This window comes from Ranitomeya variabilis, chromosome 6 (genome assembly GCF_051348905.1).
Source record: "Ranitomeya variabilis isolate aRanVar5 chromosome 6, aRanVar5.hap1, whole genome shotgun sequence".
Lineage (NCBI taxonomy): Eukaryota > Metazoa > Chordata > Amphibia > Anura > Dendrobatidae > Ranitomeya > Ranitomeya variabilis.
In genome coordinates this window covers 354,208,567-354,222,821 of record NC_135237.1, presented here as the reverse complement: position 1 = coordinate 354,222,821, position 14,255 = coordinate 354,208,567, and the positions used below count along the sequence as shown (strand labels likewise).

Genomic DNA, 14,255 nt, shown 5'->3' with positions numbered 1-14,255 from the left:
GTGACCACAGCATTTATGCTAGGTGTGGAATTTCTGAACACATTTCCAGTAGACCAAAAGACTATGGACTGAATGAACACAACATTTACACTAAAATGTGGACTAATAGACCACTTTTACAGTGGACTGTGGACCAAAACTTTTACACTAGTTTATGGACTGGCTGATCATAGCATCATAGCATTTACGCTAGGTGTGCATTTTCTGACCACATTTCTAGTATACTGTAGTCTGACTATAACATTTATAGAATAATGTAGAATGACTGAACATAATATATACCGTAAACTAACAAATGACTGACTACAGGATTCAGAATAAACTGACCACAGTCCTTATACCTGAAATAAGTAATTTTGTCCCTAGTGTGTTATATTTTTATTTGTGTATAGCATGTAGCAGGAACATATTATCACACCTTTGACTATTTACAGGTGACTGACGCCCAGTGAGATGGTGGAACGTGAAATTTTTCCTTGTGGATTTCAAGAAGAGAATTAGAAAAATCTCCTAACAGGTAATTAATATTCATATTAATTACTGATAATTGTAGGTTTAGACATAAGTTCTAGGCCTGCCGGGGTGTAATAACACCTTCCTGGTACATGGGAATATATTGTTTGTGTTTTTCACATGTATATCTTCTATACACAACTCCTAGTATAACACAACCATATTTCAGGTAGAGATGTAAGGAACATTTCTTCTCCTTATTCTCTGTTTTCTAAAATAAGAAAATGTTCTTATGTTTCATAGAATAGGCTTCTTATCAGCGGTGTAACATTCAATGCCTCGATTACAAGAGACTGATCTCATCATTTACGCTAGGCTGTGGAGCTACTGACCACAGCTTTTCCACTAGACTGTGGACAGACTAACAACATTTACTCTAGACTGTTGACCGACTGACCACAGCATTTCCTCTAGGCTTTGGATCAGCTAACAACAACATTTACACCAGACTGTGAACTAACTGAACAAAAAATTTACACTAGACTGTGGACTGATGGACCACAGCATTTAAACTAGATAGTAGACCCAATGACGACATCGTTTACACCTGACTGTGGACTGACGGACAAAAAGTTTTACACTAGTCCATGGGCTAACTGATCCAATCATTTACAGTAGTCTAAGGGTACTGTCACACTCTGCAACTTTCCAACGATCACGACCAGCGATACGACCTGGCCGTGATCGTTGGAAAGTCGTTGTGTGGTCGCTGGGGAGCTGTCACACAGACCGCTCTCCAGCGACCAACGATGCCGAAGGCCCCGGGTAACCAGGGTAAACATCGGGTTACTAAGCGCAGGGCCGCGCTTAGTAACCCGATGTTTACCCTGTTTACCAGCGTAAAAGTAAAAAAAAAAAAACAGTACACACTCACATTCCGGTGTCCGCCAGTTCCCACGCAGTCTGCTTCCCGCTCTGACTGAGTGCCGCCGTAAAGTGAAAGCAGATCACAGCGGCGACGTCACCGCTGTGATCTGCTCTCACTTTCCGGCTGGCAGTCAGTCAGAGCGGGAAGCAGACGGCAAGGGACCTGAAGGACACCGGAATGTGAGTATGTACGTTTTGTTTTTTTTTACTTTTACGCTGGTAACCAGGGTAAACATCGGGTTACTAAGCGCGGCCCTGCGCTTAGTAACCCGATGTTTACCCTGGTTACAAGCGAACGCATCGCTGGATCGCTGTCACACACAACGATCCAGCGATGACAGCGGGAGATCCAGCGACGAAAGAAAGCTCCAAATGATCTGCTACGACGTACGATTCTCAGCGGGGTCCCTGATCGCTGCTGCGTGTCAGACACAGCGATATCGTATGGATATCGCTGGAATGTCATGGATCGTACCGTCGTAGCGATCAAAGTGCCACTGTGAGACAGTACCCTAAGGACCGATTGAGCACAGCAAATATGCTAGGTGTGGAATTCATGACTACATTTCCAGTAGACTAAAAGACTATGGACTGAATGGCCATAACATTTACATTAGACTGTGGACTGACAGACCACTTTTACAGTGGACTGTGGACTGGCGGACCAAATGTTTTACGCTAGTTTATGGACTGATTTGCCATAGCATTTAGCTAGGTGTGCAATTCCTGACCACATTTGCAGTAGACCAAAACACTATGTGTGATGCGAGTCACTATAGTAAATGTTAGCCCCATAAGTGGAGAGAAAGACTACAATAACAGTAAGAAATAATATACACCACTTACTGAATAAGTAAAAGGAGGTCAAACAATTCGAGGTCAGGTCCAGGAAATGGCGCAGTACAGCAAAGAGAAATCAGAGACTAAATCCAATTTACTAGCTGAGTTCAGAAAAACCAGAAAGACAAGACAGTTTACAGGGAGCAGGCACAAGAGAAGTCAGGTCACAAGCAAAGAGTCTAAGTTCGGGAAGGGAATAAAGTCAGGCTGGGCCAGGCACAGATAACAGAGAGATCAGTCTTATACAGGCAGCAGCAAGAGTACAATTGACACTGGATGGAGGAGCCAGCAGGCTTAAGTAGAGGACTCCTCAAGGAAAGTGAACACAGATGATTGCAGCACAGACTCAGCATGGATCAGCCTTACACAGTCAACAGCAAGTGTACGATTGACACTGGATGGAGGAGCCAGCATGCTTAAGTAGAGGACTAATCAAGGAAAGTAGTGAGGAAGACAGAGCAGGGGGAATAAACTCCTTGAACAATGACTTGTGGAACACATTAGGAATATGGAAAGACCGAGGGAGTTTTAAGCGGAAGGCAACTGGATTGACCACCTCCAGAATTTCATACGGACCAATGAATCTAGGACCCAACTTCAGCGAGGGCATCTTCAATGTAATATTCTTAGAGGATAACCATACATTAACTCCCACTTTGAAGGTGGCCCCTGACGAACGCCTCGTATTGGCCTTCCGCTGCTGCCAATACTGAACCACCCCAATGTTCTTTTTAACCTTCCTCCAGACATCCCCCAGCTCTTGAATGGTGACATCCACCCCAGGACACCCGGAACTTATCCTGGAGAACTCACCAAAATGAGGATGAAACCTGTAATTATAGAAAACCGGCCAGGTCCCCACGGACTGATTAACCCGACTGTTAAAAGAAAACTCAGCCAGAGGAAGAAATGATGACCATTTCCCCTGCTGATCAGCGACAAAATATCTTAAAATTGGCTTCAGAGACTGATTTGTCCTCTCTGTCTGACCGTTCGTTTCAGGGTGATAAGCTGAGGAAAAGGACAAATCAATTCTCATTTTTCTGCAGAAAGCCCTCCAAAATCTAGAGTTGAATTGTACACCCCTATCCAATACAATATTTAACAGAATCCTATGCAATTGTACCACATGAATAATAAACAGTTTGGAGAGAGATTCAGCATTGGATAACCCAGATAATGGGATGAAGGGAGCTTGTTTGCTGAAGCGATCGACTGCCACCCAAATAGTAGTCATACCCCCAGACAGCGGTAAATCTGAAATGAAATCCATGGACAAATGATTCCATGGTCTTTCTGGAATTGGCAAAGGAACCAATTCCCCGGCTGGCCGGCAATGCTGTACTTTGGCACGTGCATACGTTTCACAAGATGACACAAAATCTCTAATATCCTTATTCATGGTGGACCACCAAAACAGTCTCTAGCAACTACCTTCGGGGTTGCAGTGACCCCTGGATGAACACTCAATACACAATCATGGAATCCTTGCAGAAGGCATAATCTGAGATACACAGGGACAAACAGCTTGCATTCAGGGGTATTGGAAGGAGCCAAGTACTGAGCAGTACGGATTCCAGGTTCCAGATCAGAGGAAACCATGACCACAACAATACCCTGAGGAAGAATGGAGGAAGGAGGTTCTGGAGGAGCCACAGACTCAAGACTACAAGACAGGGTATCTGCCCAAACAAACAATTATCTCTCAACCTTTGCAGAACCAAACGGACATGTTTATAATGTGAATCCATGTTAGGTGAGAAAATTAGAAAATCATCTAAATAAACCACAATAGATTTGCCAATATAATCAGAGAAAATATCATTCATAAAATTTTGAAAAACCGCAGCTGCATTCGTTAGACCAAAAGGCATAACGAGATTTTCAAAGACACTTTCAGATGGTAAAAATGCTGTCTTCCACTCATCACCCTCACAAATCCGTATCAGATTATATGCCCCGCTGAGATCCAGTTTGGAAAACCATTTAGCCCCGGAAAGCAGATTATATTGATCGGGAATAAGTGGAAGCCGATAAGAATTTTTAATTGTTTAATTCTCGGAAATTGCCACTGGATGAAGGAGCTAGCATGCTTAAGTAGAGGACTAATCTAGGAAAGTTAACACAGACGATTGCAGCACAGACCAGCACAACCAAAACAGACTGACAGCTTCTACACAAAGTAACATAGCAGACAGGAACAGAATGGAGATCGTGACACTATGCTCTGAATGAGCATTTCATTTACACTAGACTGTGGACTGACTGACCATAGTCTTTATACTATTCTGTTGACTGACTGGCCACATCTACAGTAGACCTTGGACTGACGGATCAAAACTTTTAATCTAGTCTTTGGATGAATGATCACAGCATTTACATTAGTTTGAATACTGACTGATCAAAGCATTTGCACTTGTTTAAGGCCTTGCTGACCTTGTCATTTTCACTAGATTTCGACTGCCTGACCACATTTCCAGTAAAGTGTGCACTGCCTGGATATAACATTTACACTAGTCTAAAGACTGAGTGACCACAGCATTTATGCTAGGTGTGGAATTTCTGAACACATTTCCAGTAGACCAGAAGACTATGGACTGAATGAACACAACATTTACACTAGAATGTGGACTAATAGACCACTTTTACAGTGGACTGTGGACTGGCGGACCAAAACTTTTACACTAGTTTATGGACTGGCTGACCATAGCATTTACGCTAGGTGTGCATTTTCTGACCACATTTCTAGTATACTGTAGTCTGACTATAACATTTATAGAATAATGTAGAATGGCTGAACATAATATATACCGTAAACTAACAAATGACTGTCTACAGGATTCAGAATAAACTGACCACAGTCCTTATACCTGAAATAAGTAATTTTGTCCCCAGTGTGTTATATTTTTCTTTGTGTATAGCATGTAGCAGGAACATATCACACTTTTGACTATTTACAGGTGACTGACGCCCAGTGAGATGGTGGAACGTGAAATTTTTCCTTGTGGATTTCAAGAAGAGAATTAGAAAAATCTCCTAACAGGTAATTAATATTCATATTAATTACTGATAATTGTAGGTTTAGACATAAGTTCTAGGCCTGCCGGGGTGTAACAACACCTTCCTGGTACATGAGAATATATTGTTTGTGTTTTTCACATGTATATCTTCTATACACAACTCCTAGTATAACACAACCATATTTCAGGTAGAGATGTAAGGAACATTTCTTCTCCTTATTCTCTGTCTTCTAAAATAAGAAAACGTTCTTATGTTTCATAGAATAGGCTTCTTATCAGCTGTGTAACATTCAATGCCTCGATTACAAGAGACTGATCTCATCATTTACGCTAGGCTGTGGAGCTACTGACCACAGTTTTTCCACTAGACTGTGGACAGACTAACAACATTTACTCTAGACTGTTGACCGACTGACCACAGCATTTCCTCTAGGCTTTGGATCAGCTAACAACAACATTTACACTAGACTGTGAACTAACTGAACAAAAAAATTACACTAGACTGTGGACTGATGGACCACAGCATTTACACTAGATAGTAGACCCAATGACGACATCGTTTACACCTGACTGTGGACTGACTGGCCACATTTACATCAGACTGTGGACTGACGGACAAAAAGTTTTACACTAGTCCATGGGCTAACTGATCCAATCATTTACAGTAGTCTAAGGACTGATTGAGCACAGCAATTATGCTAGGTGTGGAATTCATGACTACATTTCCAGTAGACTAAAAGACTATGGACTGAATGGCCATGACATTTACATTAGACTGTGGACTGACAGACCACTTTTACAGTGGACTGTGGACTGGCGGACCAAATGTTTTACGCTAGTTTATGGACTGATTTGCCATAGCATTTAGCTAGGTGTGCAATTCCTGACCACATTTGCAGTAGACCAAAACACTATGTGTGATGCGAGTCACTATAGTAAATGTTAGCCCCAGAAGTGGAGAGAAAGACTACAATAACAGTAAGAAATTATATACACCACTTACTGAATAAGTAAAAGGAGGTCAAACAATCCGAGGTCAGGTCCAGGAAATGGCGCAGTACAGCAAAGAGAAATCAGAGACTAAATCCAATTTACTAGCTGAGTTCAGAAAAACCAGAAAGACAAGACAGTTTACAGGGAGCAGGCACAAAAGAAGTCAGGTCACAAGCAGAGAGTCTAAAGGTACCTTCACACTAAACGACGCTGCAGCGATATCGACAACGATGCCGATCGCTGCAGCGTCGCTGTTTGGTCGCTGGAGAGCTGTCACACAGCTATACTGTTGACAAACTGACCACAGCATTTCCTTTAGACTATGGATAGACTAACAACAACATTTACTCTAGACTGTTGACCAACTGACCACAGCATTTCCTCTAGACTTTGGATCGGCTAACAACAACATTTACACTAGACTGTGAACCAACTGAACAAAGAATTTGCACTAGACTGTGTACTGACTGGCCACTTTTACAGCAGAATGTGGACTGACGGACAAAAAGTTTTACACTAATCCATGGGCTGACTGTTTCAAGCACTGAAGGAGCACCGCATTTATTCTTGGTGTGGAATTCCTGGTCACATTTCTATTAGGCCAGAAGACTATGGACTGAATGTCCATAACATTTACACTAGACTGTGGACCGACTGACCACAGCATTTATACTAGATTGTGGACTGACTGACCACATCAATTACACTAGACTGTGGACAGACTGGCCAGATTTACAGTACACCTTGGTCTGAGAGACCAAAATTTTAGTCTGTAGATCTCATAACAGGTAATTAACATTCCTATTAATTTCTGATAATCATTGGTATATGCATAAGTTCTAGGTCTGCCGAGATGTGTAACACCTTCCTGGTAGATCAGAATATACTGTTTTTGTTTTTCACATGTATGCATGTAGCAGGAACATATTATCACACCTTTGACTATTTACAGGTGACTGACGCCCAGTGAGATGGTGGAACGTGAAATTTTTCCTTGTGGATTTCAAGAAGAGAATTAGAAAAATCTCCTAACAGGTAATTAATATTCATATTAATTACTGATAATTGTAGGTTTAGACATAAGTTCTAGGCCTGCCGGGGTGTAATAACACCTTCCTGGTACATGGGAATATATTGTTTGTGTTTTTCACATGTATAGCTTCCATACACAACTCATAGGATAACACAACCATATTTCAGGTACAGAGGTAAGGAACATTTCTTCCCCTTATCCTCTGTCTTCTAAAATAAGAAAATGTTCATATGTTTCATAGAATAGGCTTCTTATCAGCGGTGTACTACAATGTAAAGCAAATGAACACACCATTTCCACTAGACTGTGGAATGACGCCGCTGTGTATTGATGCCCCCCACCCCCCTCCTGTGGGAGTATTGTGCTTTTAAGACCCTGTGTGTTTTCTAGTAGTCTTGGAAATAAAAAAAATTGCATCAGCCATCTTCTTGCCATTTATAAGTCAATCTTTCAGGACTGCTTTGTTTTTTAGTAGTCTAGGAAATAAATAATTGGCATCAGCCAACTCTGTTGTGAACTCTGTTAGTGGGCTCCCTCTTGTGGTCACAACTGGTACTGTGTGAGTGTTGTCTTTGGGCTCCCTCTGGTGGTTTTGTTTATCTTCCTGCGGGTTTGAGGCAGGATCAGCTGTCTCATTATCCACCAGTGAGGTTTTCTATTTAGCTCAGCTGCAACTTCACTTGTTGCCTGCTGTCAATGTGTTCAGACCTATTCTGATTTCATCTGGCTACGTTTGGTCTCAGTCTTTCCAAGACAAGCTAAGTTTTGCTTTTCAGTTTTGTTCTCTCATCAGTTATCAATATGTGCTTTGTGTATGATGAGTTTAATCCAGCTTGCTAACATGTGATTTCCTGCTTGCTGGTAGCTCTGGGGTTCAGACTTGCTCCCCTCACACCGTTAGCTGGTGTGAGGGGCTCGCGCATTCTCTGAGTGGATTTTTAGAGGGTTTTTACTGACCGCATAGATTCCTTTCTATTTTCTGCTATCTAGTATTAGCGGGCCTCCTTTGCTAAATCTGATTCATCTCTGTGTTTGTATTTTCCCCTTAACTCACCGTTATTATCTGTGGGGGGCCTTTCTATATCTTTGAGGATCATTTCCACTGAGGCAAGGGAGGTCTTGCTTTCTCTCTAGGAGTAGTCAGTTTCTCAGGCCGTGACGAGACGTCTCGGATTTTAGGCACGTTCCACGGCTACCTATAGTTGTGTGTGGTTAGGATCAGGTATGCGGTCAGTCCAGTTACCACCACCCCAGAGCTGGTCTATTGTTTAGTACTTAGCAGGTCAGGTTTTCGGATCCTCTGCCACTGGGATCATAACACAACTCGTTCCCATTTCTAGGCCAAATAAATCATTTTTCTAAACCGTTGTGCATTTTCTAGTAGTGTTTCAAATAAGTAATTAGCATCAGCCATCTCGTTGCCATTTGTAGGCCTAAGAATTAATTTTTCTTAACCGGTGTGAATTTTCCAGTAGTGTTGCAAATAAATAATTGGCATCAGCCATCTAGTTGCCATTTATAGGCTAAAGAAATAATTTACCAGGACCAATGTGTTTTCTAGTAGTGTTGTAAATAAATAATTGGCATCAGCAGTTTTCTTGCCATTCCTAGGCCAAAGAAATAATTTTTCTAAATTGGTGTGTGTTTTCTAATAGTGTGGGAAATAAATAATTGTCATCAGCCAGCTCATTGCATTTATAGACCAAAGGAACAAATTTTTCAGTACCGCTATGTGTTATCTAGTAGTGTTGCAAATAAATAATTAGCATCAACCATCAAATTGCCATTTATAGGCCAAAGAAATAATTTTTCAGGACCGCTGTGTGTTTTCCACTGGTGTTACAAATAAATAAATCTACACATCCGCCTTCTCTTTGTGAGTAGTGAAAAACCACTTGCAGAAATGAGAAAAGCATCAAATAATGGACGTGGCCATGGTGGTGTTAGTGTAGCTGCTGATGGTGGTGACATTGGAGTTGATGCAGGTAGAAGATGTGGTTGTTCTATACCAGCTACGTGCCCAAATACATCACTTCCTCTGGCGCATGCAGCCAACAGGGCGTTATGTGTCCTTTCGTAGGCCTGAATACCACTGCACAAATGGTGAGGCCACAAGATATTGAAAAGGTGTTAGATTGGATGGCTTAGAGTGGCTCAAGTTCCTTTGCATTATCTTCCATCCTGTCTATTGTATAAGGTGCGCTGTTAGCATTTGAGTACCATGGTCATCCGGCTTCCACCTCATCCCCCTTGCAAATTAACCAGGAAGTTTGAGCCCCGAGTTATGCAGCAGTCTCTTGTGCTTTTTGATAACTACACAGGCTATGGTTCCATGGCCCATCCACCTGGCCCTGCCACCACCATTACCAGTGTCACCGAGCATGTTCACACTATCCCATGGAAGTGTACAGATTTTCATCCTGGATGACAGAATTTCCAAATTACTTGCCTTTGAAATGCTGCTATTCCTGCTGGTAGAGATGGACAGTTTTAAAAAACTGATGGCAGTGGCTGTACTGCAGTACATTCTTTCCAGCAGCCCCAAACTGGCCATCTGTGCTCTGCACAGACATGCTGTGGACCAAATCAGATGTGCACTGAGCTACGCAATCAGTGGCAAGGTGCATATAACTGCAGATATGTGGACCAGTAAGCACGGCCAGGCACATCGTAATTGCCCACTGGGTAATGTAGTGGTGGCTGGGATGGAGGCGGAAGGCGTTGTAGACCATGTCCTAATGTCCTACCACCATCGAGGATTGCTTGACGTTTATCTGTTCAGGTTGACTTCTTCTACTCTACTTCCTCCACCACCTCTTCATCCAGGCACAGTTAGACCCTGCACCACCAACTACGGCACAACCAAGGGGAAACGACAGAAGGCTGTTCTGAAACATATTTGTTTGGGGGATAAATCCCACAATGCGTGGGAGCTGTGGTCTGGAATCAAACAGAAGACAAATGAGTAGTTGGTGCCGGTGTACCTCAGGCCATGGGCCTAGTTGGATTGCTGCAAATCCGTTGACTGGCACATGTGCTGAACTTGGTGGTACAGAGTTTCCTGCAAAACTACCCACACATGTCGGCACTGCTGCTAAAAATGCTGGCACTGTGAGCGCACATTCGGTGTTCTCACCTGCTGCTGCTCTCCTGTCTATACTGTAGAATTTGTAAGCTGCTTCTGTAGGGGTACTCTCCTCTATGCTCTGTGGTGAAATTCTTAACTGGGTTGCGGGTAGCAAGCTTTGTGGCAGACTGCCATCTCCATCCAATATCATGCTACCAGCTTTTTGTCTGCGGCTGCTTGTGCACTACTGAAGGTGAAATTTGGGAGCTGTGGAAGAAATGTGAAAACATGCTCTGTGGGTGAAAGTTTGATGAATGTTATTTATTTTTATTTTTTTAAACCACACAATATGATATGCAGTGAGTAAAATGGGGGCAGGTCACTAAAGGATCAGTGACCTGTCATAAGCCAATACAGATTAATATCCAAGCAGAGCACCACATAAAGAACCCCCAACACAGGCCTGCCCTGCAGCAGGATAATTTCATTATCTGAAAACTACTAATACTGATTAAACAACAATCAGAAGGCAGATTTCATCAACCAAGGTTTTAATCAGTATAACAGCGCCAATTTGACTGTGTCTGTAGTATACTGAGCAAAATTCTGATGACAGATTCACTTTAACTACTCATTCCAATTACAGAGCCCCTAGATTGTCATGGATGGCTATTTTGTTTCACTACATCAACTGCTGACTGACTAAAGTGGTTAATTTGCTAGACTGCTGCCTTCCTTGGATGTGGTACCCATTTATCAGGCAGGAATAGAAACCTGATTCTGCGTTACCAGTGTGTACTCTGCAACCCCGCCTGTGAGTGGTTTCAGATTGAATGGATGAGAGTACCTACAGTTCCTTCACCTTGTGTTCCACTGGGTCTCCTCTTAATCATGGCGTGGTTGCTTGCTTTGAACACTAATTTTTTCAAGGGAAACACTTCGGGTCACTGGGGCCCTAAGGCAACAGCATTGGGGAGGTGTCCCAAGGCAATGGGGTATTTTTTCTGGTGCTGTTCCTCCTTTTCTATATATATATATATATATATATATATATATATATATATATATATATATATATATATATATACACACTCACCGGCCACTTTATTAGGTACACCTGTCCAACTTCTTGTTAACACTTAATTTCTAATCAGCCAATCACATGGCGGCAACTCAGTGCATTTAGGCATGTAGACATGGTCAAGACAATCTCCTGCAGTTCAAACCGAGCATCAGTATGGGGAAGAAAGGTGATTTGAGTGCCTTTGAACGTGGCATGGTTGTTGGTGCCAGAAGGGCTGGTCTGAGTATTTCAGAAACTGCTGATCTACTGGGATTTTCACGCACAACCATCTCTAGGGTTTACAGAGAATGGTCCGAAAAAGAAAAAAAATCCAGTGAGCGGCAGTTCTGTGGGCGGAAATGCCTTGTTGATGCCAGAGGTCAGAGGAGAATGGGCAGACTGGTTCGAGCTGATAGAAAGGCAACAGTGACTCAAATCGCCACCCGTTACAACCAAGGTAGGCCTAAGAGCATCTCTGAACACACAGTGCGTCGAACTTTGAGGCAGATGGGCTACAGCAGCAGAAGACCACACCGGGTACCACTCCTTTCAGCTAAGAACAGGAAACTGAGGCTACAATTTGTACAAGCTCATCGAAATTGGACAGTAGAAGATTGGAAAAACGTTGCTTGGTCTGATGAGTCTCGATTTCTGCTGCGACATTCGGATGGTAGGGTCAGAATTTGGCGTAAACAACATGAAAGCATGGATCCATCCTGCCTTGTATGGAGCATCTTTGGGATGTGCAGCCGACAAATCTGCGGCAACTGTGTGATGCCATCATGTCAATATGGACCAAAATCTCTGAGGAATGCTTCCAGCACCTTGTTGAATCTATGCCACGAAGAATTGAGGCAGTTCTGAAGGCAAAAGGGGGTCCAACCCGTTACTAGCATGGTGTACCTAATAAAGTGGCCGGTGAGTGTATATATATATATATATATATATATATATATATATATATATATATATATATATATATATATATATATATATATATATATATATATATATATGACATACCTTAGCGCAAATATAAAGTCTCTTATTTTCAACTTTGCACATTGGGACAAAAGGGTGGGTTAGTCCTATTATTTGCAGCAGGGGTCCTAATCACGCTAGCGCCATTGGTTTTCTTTGCAAATATATAATTTAACCTTGGGTTGCTCTCTTATATCGATCCACACATCTGTTTCTCGGCCTAATCTCACAATGTCTCTACTGGGGGCTAACTCCTGGCCCGATATAAGGAGAAACTGGTGGCAGTCCTACCGGGCTGATAGGATCCGTTTCACTGGTGCTAGTGAAAGGGCCTCTTAGTCTGTCATGGTTGTGGGCGAGTGTGGTGCCACGTCAGTGACTGCGTGGGCCACTTTTCCTTACTCCTCGGGCCTTCTCGAGCCTTTGAAGACAGGGGGTTGTCTGTGTAAAACTGTGCCAAGCTGGCCTTATGTGTCCCTAGGGAGTGCTGAACGTCACGTTGGTACAAGTGGGGAGACCTTACCATGCAATCCCACTGATGTAATATTGACATCAGGCAGGGTAGCGAGGTGTGGATCCTTCACATTTACCACACCAGTGTTTTACAATTTAGTACATAATTATCCATTTCATTTCCTCTGCCCAAGTACATACCAATTCTCAGCCCAAGCTACCCAGCTTACATGAATCCCTCTGTTAATATTAAATTATCCTCTTCTCTATTGGTTACCATGCAGAGCTTAGTATCATCTGCAAATATTGAAATTTTACACTGTATGCCCTCTACAAGGAAATTAATAAATATTTTAAAGAGTGCCCAATATTGACCCATGTGGTACACCCACTGTTAAATGTGATCCAATCCAGTTGTGTTCCATTACTAACCATCCTCTGTTTCCTATAACTGAGCAGGTTGTTAACCAAGTTACACATTTTTTCCTTCGTCCCATCACTCTCATTTTATGTAGCAACCTTTTGTATGCCACTGTATCAAATGCCTATGAAAAGTCCAGATAGACAATATTCTCAACATTAACCTGGTCCAGCATGGAACCTACCTCCTCGTAGAAGCTGATCAGATTAGTTTGACAGGACCAATCCCCCATAAACCCTTTTGGATGTTGTTTCATGAGGTTATTCTTATTGAGATACACCAGGATAACTAGGATAGAATCGCTTAGAAAACCCTCCAGAATTTTAACCACAGTAGAAGTTAAATTTACAGGCCTATAATTTACATGCTCAGATTTTGTCCTCATTATGAATTTTTGCACCACATTTGATATGTGCCAGTCCTGTGGTACTCACCCTGTTATTATGGAATTCTTGATAAGATTAGAGTGACTCTTAACAGACTAGACGAATCGGCCCATGGCTGAATCAGACCTCAATGCCCAGAACTCCATTTTGATCCAGATGCCAGCAAGTTGGGGCTACTGGTACTATGAGGTGGGCTACTGGTACTATGGTGCTATGGGCTGGTATTATTAAAGCGAACCTGTCAGCAGTATTTTGCTAAGTAAACTACAGGCATTGTCAGGTTGGTAGTGTTGAACTGATTAAAATGAAACCTGGGGTGAAGAAATCCAGTGTATAGTTGTTGTGTAATCAATGTTAGCAGTTTTCAGTTAATGATATGCCAGTGCTCCGTGGCGGGACTGTAGGCAGAGTCTTATCTTCCTGCTCTAAGCCAGAGAAACCAATTAAAGACCTGCCCACAGGCCGCCCCAAAACACAGTCTGTCTCTCTCTGTCTCTATGATGAGAAACATGTTTGTGCTTTGGGGTGGGCCTGTGAGACTACTCAAGTGAGCAAGCAGAGAGGAATGCTAACAGTGTCTTTATTACACAATGTTAGAATTCAGCATTTTACAGGATC

At 42.4% G+C, this 14,255-nt stretch overlaps 1 long non-coding RNA gene across 2 annotated transcripts in view; it reads left to right on the top strand.

Annotated features, from left to right (window-relative positions):
- The window catches only part of LOC143781167 (uncharacterized), a 47,328-nt gene extending 39,963 nt beyond the window's left edge, over positions 1-7,365 (top strand). For both annotated transcript variants that reach the window (XR_013216598.1, XR_013216599.1), the window contains 3 exons: positions 435-517; positions 5,181-5,263; positions 7,186-7,365. This is a non-coding gene — a long non-coding RNA (uncharacterized LOC143781167). The remainder of the gene's footprint in view (positions 1-434; positions 518-5,180; positions 5,264-7,185) is intronic.
- Positions 7,366-14,255: the final 6,890 nt, after the last annotated feature.